This window comes from Otolemur garnettii, unplaced genomic scaffold, assembly GCF_000181295.1.
Source record: "Otolemur garnettii isolate 467f Iridium unplaced genomic scaffold, OtoGar3 scaffold00567, whole genome shotgun sequence".
Lineage (NCBI taxonomy): Eukaryota > Metazoa > Chordata > Mammalia > Primates > Galagidae > Otolemur > Otolemur garnettii.
Genome location: NW_003852962.1, coordinates 6,523 through 16,373, shown reverse-complemented (window position 1 = coordinate 16,373; position 9,851 = coordinate 6,523).

Here is a 9,851-nt window from a genome sequence, read left to right as displayed (position 1 = left end):
AAAGAGAAAAGAATTCACATAAACAGGTAAATGTTATACAAAAGGAAGTAGAAAACCAGAAAAAAATTTAAGCTTAAGAGTTTGATGAAGTAAGGAAATAATAAAAATTAAGACAGAAATAAATGAAATAGAGGCCAGAAAACAATAGGGAAAAACACTGACAAAACTGAGCTGGTTCTGCAAGGTAAATCCAATCTCTCAAATCCCAATGCTGTTTTTTTCAGAAATAGAAAACATATTTCTAAAATTCATATGAATCTACAAAGATACTGAATAGCCAGAACAATTTTGAGCAAGAATTACAAAGCTGGAGGTATCATATTTTCCGATTTGAAAATATATTACAAAGCTAGAATAATAATAGTTTGACACAGGATTAAGAAGACATATAGACTAATGGAACAGTAGGAAGCCCAGGAAAAAGTACACGTTGTCAGTCAACTGATCTTCAATAAGAGTGCAAAGAATATACAGTGAGGAAAAAAGTAAAGCCTCTTTAGTAAATGTGGTGGGAAAACTGGATCCCCACATGCAAAAGAACAGAATAGAATTGGAGAATCATCTGACACTATACAGAAAAATCAGTTCCAAATGACAAAATTCTTAACGTAACACCTGAACTCTTCAGACTCCAAGAAGAAAACAGCAAAAAAATCTCTGAACATGTAGCCCTGGGAATTTCTTGGACGTGACACCAAAAGCACAGAAAACAACAGTAAAAATAGATAGTGGAATTACATAAAATTAAAAGCTTCTGCACAGCAAGGAAACAAACAATGAAAGGAAAACAACCAACAAAATAGGAGAAATATTTATAAACCATATATTTGATAAAGGGTTAATATTCAAAATACATAAGTAACAGTTATAGCTTAATAGCAAACAAACTGATAACACAATTAAAAAAATAATGAGCTAATGACTTGATTAGATTATTTCCCAGGGAATACATCCAAATGGTCAAAAATATATGAAAAAGTTGTCAGCACCATTAATCATTGGGGAAATGAAAACCAAAACCACAGTGAGACATTATCTCAAATTGTAGATGGTCTATTACTAAAAAATCTCCCAAGCCCCAGACAACCTCAACAAACAAAAGACAATACATGTTGGCAAGGATGTGGTGAACAAAAGAAAAAGCAATGGTAACCTTTTGGAGCGAACGTAAGTTTGTGAAGCTTCTATGGAAAACAGTGTGGTGATTCATGAAAACCTAAATATAGAACTATCATATCATTGCTCTAAAGTTCTCCTTTAGCTCTAAAGGAACCGAAATCAAGATCTCAAAGAGACTTGGCACTCCCATGCTCACTGCAGCATTATTCATAGCAGCTAAGATCTGGAAACAATTGATGGAACAATGGATTAAAAAAACATGGTCTTTACCTGCAGTGCAGTACTATTTATTCAGCTGTAACAAACACAAATCTTGTCCCTTACAATCAAGTAGATGAACCTAGAGGACATTATTCTATGTGTAATAAGCTAGACGCAGAAGAACAAACATGGCAGGATACCATTTCCATGATGAATTTACAAAAATCAGACTCATAGATGCAGTGAGTGGGAGGGTGGTTGACAGGGACTAGGGGGAATGAAAACAGAGTTTTTAGTCAAAGGGTGCAAAGTTTCTCTCATATAAGATTAACAGGTCCCAGAAATCTACTGTAAAGCAGCTGCTTGTAGTTTACAATACTGTATTTGGTGTTAAAAACTTAGTAATCAGGTAAGCCTTATGTGAAGTGTTTTTAGTCAGAAAAAGTAATAACAATAAATAAAAACAGGGTGGTTAAGCCACTTTGAGAGGTGATGAATAGATTTACGACAGGGTGTAGTGATCAAATTGTACACATTTATTATGTGTTTACAGCTTTTGTTTATAAAAATAAAATGACATCTCTAAAAACCATTCTATTTAAAAATAAAATATCTTATTTATAAAGAATATTAATTTACATAATCATGATATTCTGACATAGAGGGAGCTAGTTAACTTGTATAAGATGCTACAAGGTTCAGAAATTTCATATTTGAAATTTCTATTCATAATTTGTTTTTGAAAACATGTTTGAATCCTCTACTGTTAAACTTTGACAACACAGACGTAAGTGAGTGCACTAGTTAGGGTTCTCCAGAGATACAGAAGCAACAAGATGTATACAGAGGGTGTCAAAAAAATGTACTCAGATTTTTAAGTAAGGAAAAAACTGTATTACACTCATACTACTCAGTATATACTGATAACATTTGTTATCTTGTATATTGTATCTTGTTTCTCTTATAATTGCAGAAGTCAAACATGACTTGAGTATTACAATTTTAATACAGCTTTTTCCTTGCATGCAATGTGTATAAACATTTTTGGCACCCTTTGTATATTGTATGTAGAAACACAGTATATGAAAGAAGGCTTGTTAGGGGAATTTTTCACGCAATTAGGAAGATTGAAAAGTCCCAGGCCAGAACATTTGCAAGATGGAGACCCTGGGAGGCTGGTAGTGTTGTTTATTCCAAGTCTGAAGGCCTTAGAAACAGGAAAGCTAAGCCAGGCTCCCTGGCTCAAGCCTGTAATCCTAGCACTCTGGTAGGCCGAGGTGGGTGGATTGCCTGAGTTCACCAATTCAAGACCAGCCTGAACAAGAGCCAGACCCTGTCTCTAAAAATAGCTGGGCGTTGTGTCCGGTGCCTGTAGTCCTAGCTACTCAGTAGGCTGAGGCAAGAAATTCACTTGAGTCCAAATGTTTGAAGTTGCTTTGAGCTGTAACACGAGGGCACTATACCGTGGGAAACAAAGTGAGATTCTGTCTCAAAAAAAAGGGAAGAAAAGAAACACAAAAGCTCATGGAGTAACTCTCAGTCCAAGACCAAAGCCCTAAGAACTGGGATGGAGCTGGAGTAAAGTCCTGGAGTCCAAAGCCTGGAGAGCCCTCATTCCAATGTCCAAGAGGAGAAGGAGAGCATCTCAGCTCCAGGGGAGGGAAGGACACATTTGCCTTTCTCTGTTTTTGTTGTGTCTGGGCCTTGGTAGGCTGGATGGTGCCCACCTACAGTAATGGCAGATCCTCCACCTGGTCCACTCAGACTCACGCACTAAAGTCCTCTGGAGACGCTCTCACAGACACACCCCAAACAAGGCTTCATCGGGTTTCTAGATGCTCCAGTTCATGCAGGTTATCACCTAAAATTAACCATCTCAGTAGGCGATAATAATTTATATAAGTTATGTAATATGGGTATAATAATTTATATAATTTATAAAAGTTATAAGTAACGGGCTATTTAAAAATAACTAATACAGAATAAACACTGAACCACAGATGCCTTTAATAGGAAAGATTACTCATTAACCTTGTAGGTAAAATCGATGATATTACTATATGACTTCATTCTGTGTTACGTATAAAGAGAATATTGTATGAATGAAATATGATAAAATTATATTATGTAGGATATATATTTTTCAAGTTTTAAAGGTTTTAATAAATGAAAGATTTTTCCTCATAAACTTTATCTTATCTATCTCACTAATATAGATGAGATTGAAGTATATTGAAGTATATTGTCAGGCAAATGATGCTTTCTTAAGAATATAAATATTTTAATTTGCTCAATGTCATTGCATGTACATAATTTTTTCTGCTTTTAAGGGCTATAATATTTTCTAGTGTGTAATACATAATATATTAAGCCTTCCCCTTTTGATGGTGACCAATCAGTCATATGTCAAAAAATTCTTATATATTTAGACTCCCCGTAATCATTACATGAGTATTTAGTATAAGATACTGAGGTACTGAACAAATCCACAGACATGTATACCCCAAATCTTTGTAAATAACACATATTTGCCAAACAGAACAGGTTTTTATAGATAGATAGATAGATAGTCATTAACTTTTCCAATATGATAGTCAAAAGAAAATCTTCAATTTTTAAAATTTAATTTACTCACTTATTATCAGTCAGAATTCGCATTTTTTTTTCACATTTTTAAATGATTTGAGATGTTTTTCATTCATATTTCACATTTCTCCACACTTTTTGCCTATTGGTGAAGGAGTGAAGGTTGTCAGTCTTTTCTCTTTTATTTATTTATTTATTTTTGAGACAGAATCTCACTCTGTCACCCTGGGTAGAGTGCCCTAGCATCATAGCTACAGCTACCTTAAACATCTGGGCTCAAACAATCCTCTTGCCTCAGTCTCCCCTAGCTGGGACAGTCCTCCTGTAGCTGGGACTAGAGGCACCGCCACAACCACTGACAATTTTTTTTTTTTTGTAGAGATGGGTGTCTTACTCTTGGTCAGGAGCCTCAGTTGAAGTAATCCACCCACCTCAGCCTCCCAGGTGCTAGGATTACAGGCATGAGCCATCCCACACAGCCAGTCTTTCCTTACTGATCTCTATGTGTTCTTATATTTGACTTTATACTAGTAACAATTTTTTTTTGCAGCCAAATCCATTGTGTTTAGTGTTTGTTTTCATTTTGTATTTTTCTTAGTATTTGTCAAAGAAAAGTAAAAACATACCTTAAAGTTAATATTCTTAATATTCTTCTCATTTTCTATTGAAATATCTGTGATTTGTGAAATACCTTTCAAAGTACCAAAAGTCATGGCAACATTTCCAGCCATGATAGGTATTTGTGGGGGAGAAAACTATAAATCAGCAATTACATGAGAGCTTCCTTTGTAGTTTTTCACAGACTCTCATTAACAAGGTATTTTAATGTCACTACTAGATTTTCTAAAAGTTTCTCCTGTAGGTTCTCAGATACTCATCTGTACAATGAATTAACTCCATCCTGAAAGAATTTATACTGTTTTACAATTAGGATTCTTCTATAAAATTTTCAATTTTATTTTTCAAGTAGGTGAGTGTAATTGCTCTCACTTATTTGCTTCTTTCAAAAAGTTATTACAGAAATGACTCTTGGATGTTAATTTCAAGTCTCACCCCAGAATATACTTAGTCATAGCTTAGAGTGAAAGCAATGTCTTTAAAACTATGAGATGTCCTTTTATAAAGAGGACATGAGGCTTGAATCCAGCTATTCCTTCTGCGTTCGAGGGAGAGGTTCTGATAGCTTCTTGTTTTATTTTTCCAAGCATCTACCCTTTTTTCCCCAAATCTATCTATTTAAAACAGAATTATTTTTTTCACCATCTTAGGTTTACATATGTTTTGGGTTTTAACATACTGAAAATTTCTTTCCAGTAATGTGGTCCAGAGTCATAGATTAGGAGAAGCTTCTGTGAATGATGGCTGGTTTCCTTTCCTACACATCATCCAAATATGTGTAATTATATTTGGTTTTGAAATATTTATTCATAGTTAAAATTTCATTGCTTTAGTTTATAATTACATTTTAATAATTATTTACCTGTACTTTTTTTTTTAGTTTTTTCATTGTCCTATTGTGTAAAGTTAACATTTTGGTTTAACTGAAATGTTATGTTGCAATTTTGAATTGGTTTTCCATGTGATTCGATCACCAGGCTAATTCTGTTTTGCATTCTTAATAACAATGGCAATTTTCATTCTTCCTCTGCTACAAAAAGAATTTAATTATCCTAAATATCTGGGCTGTCATAACTGATAATTCGCTCATGACATTAAATTAACCAGCATATCTACTGGTGGATTTATGAATTGGCCGAACACTTTCAAAAAACAATCGTATAGATATAAAAATCCTTAATTATTTTCATATTTTATTTTAGTTTTTCTGGAAATCAAATCTTTGGAGATAATTATGGATCTAGAAAACATGTTAGATATAAATTTAATTGTCATTCAATATTTTCAAACATTCAAACTTTTACCTTTAAGAAACTCCATTCATATGTAACCATCTCAGACACAGTATATTACAATCTATTGTCTTGTTGTACATATTAGGAACATTTGTTATATTAAATAATTATCAGTGCTCTATTTCTTAATCATGATTATTTGTGTTGCTAATCTCTTCGTTTTGTTTTGTGTTCCCAATAGATCCATTAGAGAAAAGTAAAAGAAGGTAAACCCCTGTGCTGCATAACTTGGAACATGTTCTTAGAACGTACACAGGAGAAATTATTTAAAATGGAATGTGAAAAGTCTGCATATTTTGTTTTAATAAATATAGAGAAGTAATTTTCTATTCACATTAATTTGCCAATTCAAAAGTTTGCCAATTGTTTAAGAAATTTAGTGTTGTCATAAGTGAAAATTGTTCCATTATTTTAATTTTTACTTATAAATTACTAAATCAAGATTTCATGTTTTTATTGGACTTTGTGAATACTTGTTTATCTCCCTTCTTTGTTTTTAGTGGTTTATTGGTATTTTCTCAGAAATATAGGTATTCTCTATGTGTGTGCCTCTGTACATGTGTATGTGTCTGTCTATAAGGAAATATGCTCTGGTTAGGTTAAAAAAAGGATGGTAGGCTGGCAGATTTAGAGATACCTGGTTATTTTTCAAATATAGATTATATTTTTAATTCCTGAACAGGATGGGTTTTCCCCTATTTTATTAAAAAATTCATCTAATAATAGATTGTTTCAGTGATAAAATAAACTTTATTTCAACCTAGATAGTAGGTTTACCTAGTATGCTTATATTTTTCTACAATGTACCTATGAGTCTTGTCTGAAACAATTAGATTGGATTTGGAAATAGTTGCTATCACCTTTGTAAACAAGTCAAACCCTGGCCAAAGAGCCAAGTGACCTATGTAAAACTGAATTCTCATCATTCTAAAGATAGATACTGAGAAAGAATTAGTACAAATGTAGTCAGTTCTACTTTTGTGTTGCACCATAGCTATATTTGGCTTGGAGTCATTGTTATGTAGGTTCCTTTTAATCTTGTCCTTTGCTGACATTTTATAATGTTGATGTTTTTAAAAATTTGTTCCAATCTGGTAGATTTGAAGTGGTATGCCATTATATAATAAAAACTGTTCCTAACTACAGTGAAACTGACCATCTTTGCATATATTAATCATACTTTGTATCTTTCAGAGCAGCCCCACCTTGAATCCTTGTTCCATGGCAGACTCCAAAAGGTTGGGTGGTCATCCTGTCAGTTGCTTATTCAGTTTCCTCTGCAGTCCATATACTTTGCTGGGTATTTGTGTAGGACATAAACATTTCTTTTTCTTTTTTTTTTAATTCTGAGAGGCCTAGTCAACTTATTGCCATTTTACAAAGACCAATTATCCTGTATCCCATTAGATCCTGGCATTCAACACAGTGAAAATCAGATGGGCTGCTTGGAGTCCTGATCACTGGCTTCACTTTTAATATTTTTCCCACTTTCTTGCAAGGTCACCTCTAGCACAGCAGAGGAACATCTGGAAACAGAATCAGTAATTTGTACAGATCTATCTGCAAACCAGTTCAAGATTTTTTCTGTCATCCTAACTTGTCCTAGGTAAGTGAGCCCATCTCTTTTCTGAGAGTTACCCCATGTACATGACACACTACGAGTATTAACAGATTATTCTTTCATAATTCTGATGGTCAAAAGTACAAAATAAATATCACTAGACTGAAATGAAGGTTTTGTAATGACCATACTCCTTTCGGAAGGTCTAGGGGAGAATCCTCTCCTTGTTTCTTCCAATGCCTGGTGGCTGTAGCATTCTTTGGCTTGTGGGTGAGTCACTAATTTTTAAGTCCAGTATCTTTGAATCTCTCTTTTCCATCTTCACATTCTTTACCCTTTATATCTCGAAAGAATTTTCAATATTTTTTCAATGCTTTTTTCTACATTATCAAGATAATCTTCTGGTTTTATCTTTTATTTTATTAAGGGTATATTGCATTTACTGACTTTCATTTATCGTAGTGTCCTGGTATTTCAGAGATAAATCCCACCAGGTCATGGTGTATTATTCTTTAAATATGCTAGTGAATTCCATTTTCTAGTATTTTGGGGGGATGTTTACACCAATATTAATTATAGATATTGTTCAGTAGTTTCATTTTGTGTAGTATCCTTGTCTTGTACTTGAGATTATGATAAAGCTAGTCTGTATATGTTAAATGTCTTATTTTTTAAGTAGGGGAAATGCAAAGCCTGCCTGGAAAGTATCCAGCCATTGTTAATACTATCTTCATAGTATGTGGCTAGATACTTTTCAAACTGCCTCATATTTTGAAATTGCTTCCCTTCCCCCACTTAGTCTGACTTAGGCTTTACTTACAACAAATCATCCTATTAAAATAGAGATAATTAGTTGTGCTAAAGAATGAATCAGTGAACACTATGATCATGGGTATTTAATAATTTTATACTCTGGCCTGCTGATGTATTTAAAAATTGAGTAATGTTTTATCAAAAACATTTATTTTTGTCATATTTTAAAAATAAAATTAAATGAAAAATGTAGGAGTTAAGGTAGAGAATTGAAGATAAGGTTGGCAATAATGGATTTTGTGACATCTATAATAAATTGAAACTATAGTCACTTCTTAGAATAATTAATGACAAATTACCGCAATTATCTGTTGATAATGCTACTACGAGTTTGAAGTTTTCCATCTAAATAGAAGTGACATAAAAAGAATATGAAAAGAGATATAATGTTAAGATTTAGCAACTTAGTCTACAAGGGAGTCTTAGCCATCTAAGGCACACTGAGAACTTAAGTTGGCAAAAAAAGTGACCCACATGGGTGGTGAAGTCATTTTCCCCATATCTTATAGAATATGAACACAGCTTCTCAGAGTCACTTACAATGGACAAACTAAATGACAATCTTTAGAATTCTACTTTGTCCTTGCAATAAGAGCCCAGTGTCTCCTGTTTGGGGAGGTGTCTGATGAGATAATCTGATTTCAAATTAGCCTGTATGTGAGAATTTCCTGTGCAGACCTTAACTGACACAATGATGAGAAATCTACTTTTTCCACTCTTGTGGCACTCTGAGCCTTTGTAGGGCAGTCTGTGAAGATCACAGACATTGTTTGTTCGTGTCCAGAACTGATACCTTTACTTTTCACCTTTTATTTCTCAGCTTCCTTGAGTCTTTTTCTGAGAGCAGCCTGGGCTCTGCACCACAGGACCTTATGGATGCAGAAGGTATGTGTTATGACCCTCTATCTGTCAACTACCCTTCCTTATTTAGTGGAAGATTCCAAGTACTAGGTGTGATGGAATGGAGGCAGTTATTATGTTGAAAAATCAGAGTAGAAATTAATTTCCTTATTTGAATAATTCAGGTTAAAAATCTAAAGTTGGAAATATGTTGGAGGATTTCCCAAGTTTGCAGATTGTTGCCTGTGGAGACATCGTCACGACATGGGTTGGTTAGCAAACATAATTTAAAGGAAATCCCTAAACATCTTCACAGTGAACAGTTATCTTTGGATTAGCCATCATTACATTAACACCTAATAATAATATAATAACTTATATTTAGTTTTCCCACCATCAAAGATTATTAAAAGAAAATACTTTAATGATGAAAGCCAAACATAATTCTTCAGACACTTGTATTAAAAGAAAGCACTTTTTATTTTTAATTAAAATAAGGATGGGGTAATTACACGCAATGCAGAACTTAAAAAAGACTTTAAAAAATTTATCAAATATTGCAGGAAAACACACCACACTGATATAAGCAATTTGTGTAATGATTTATTTTCCATGGTTTTACTGCCATGAATCAGAATCAATAAAATAAACATTGTGAATAAAATATCTACCTAAGTAATTTTCATAGAGAACCTAAGTACCAGCTTGAGTGGTAGTTGTTTTACATCCAGTATATTTTGTATGATCTTATTCCCATTTTAGATTAAGAGGTCAGGTTATTAGATACTAACTATCTAAGTAACTTTTTAAAGGTGATG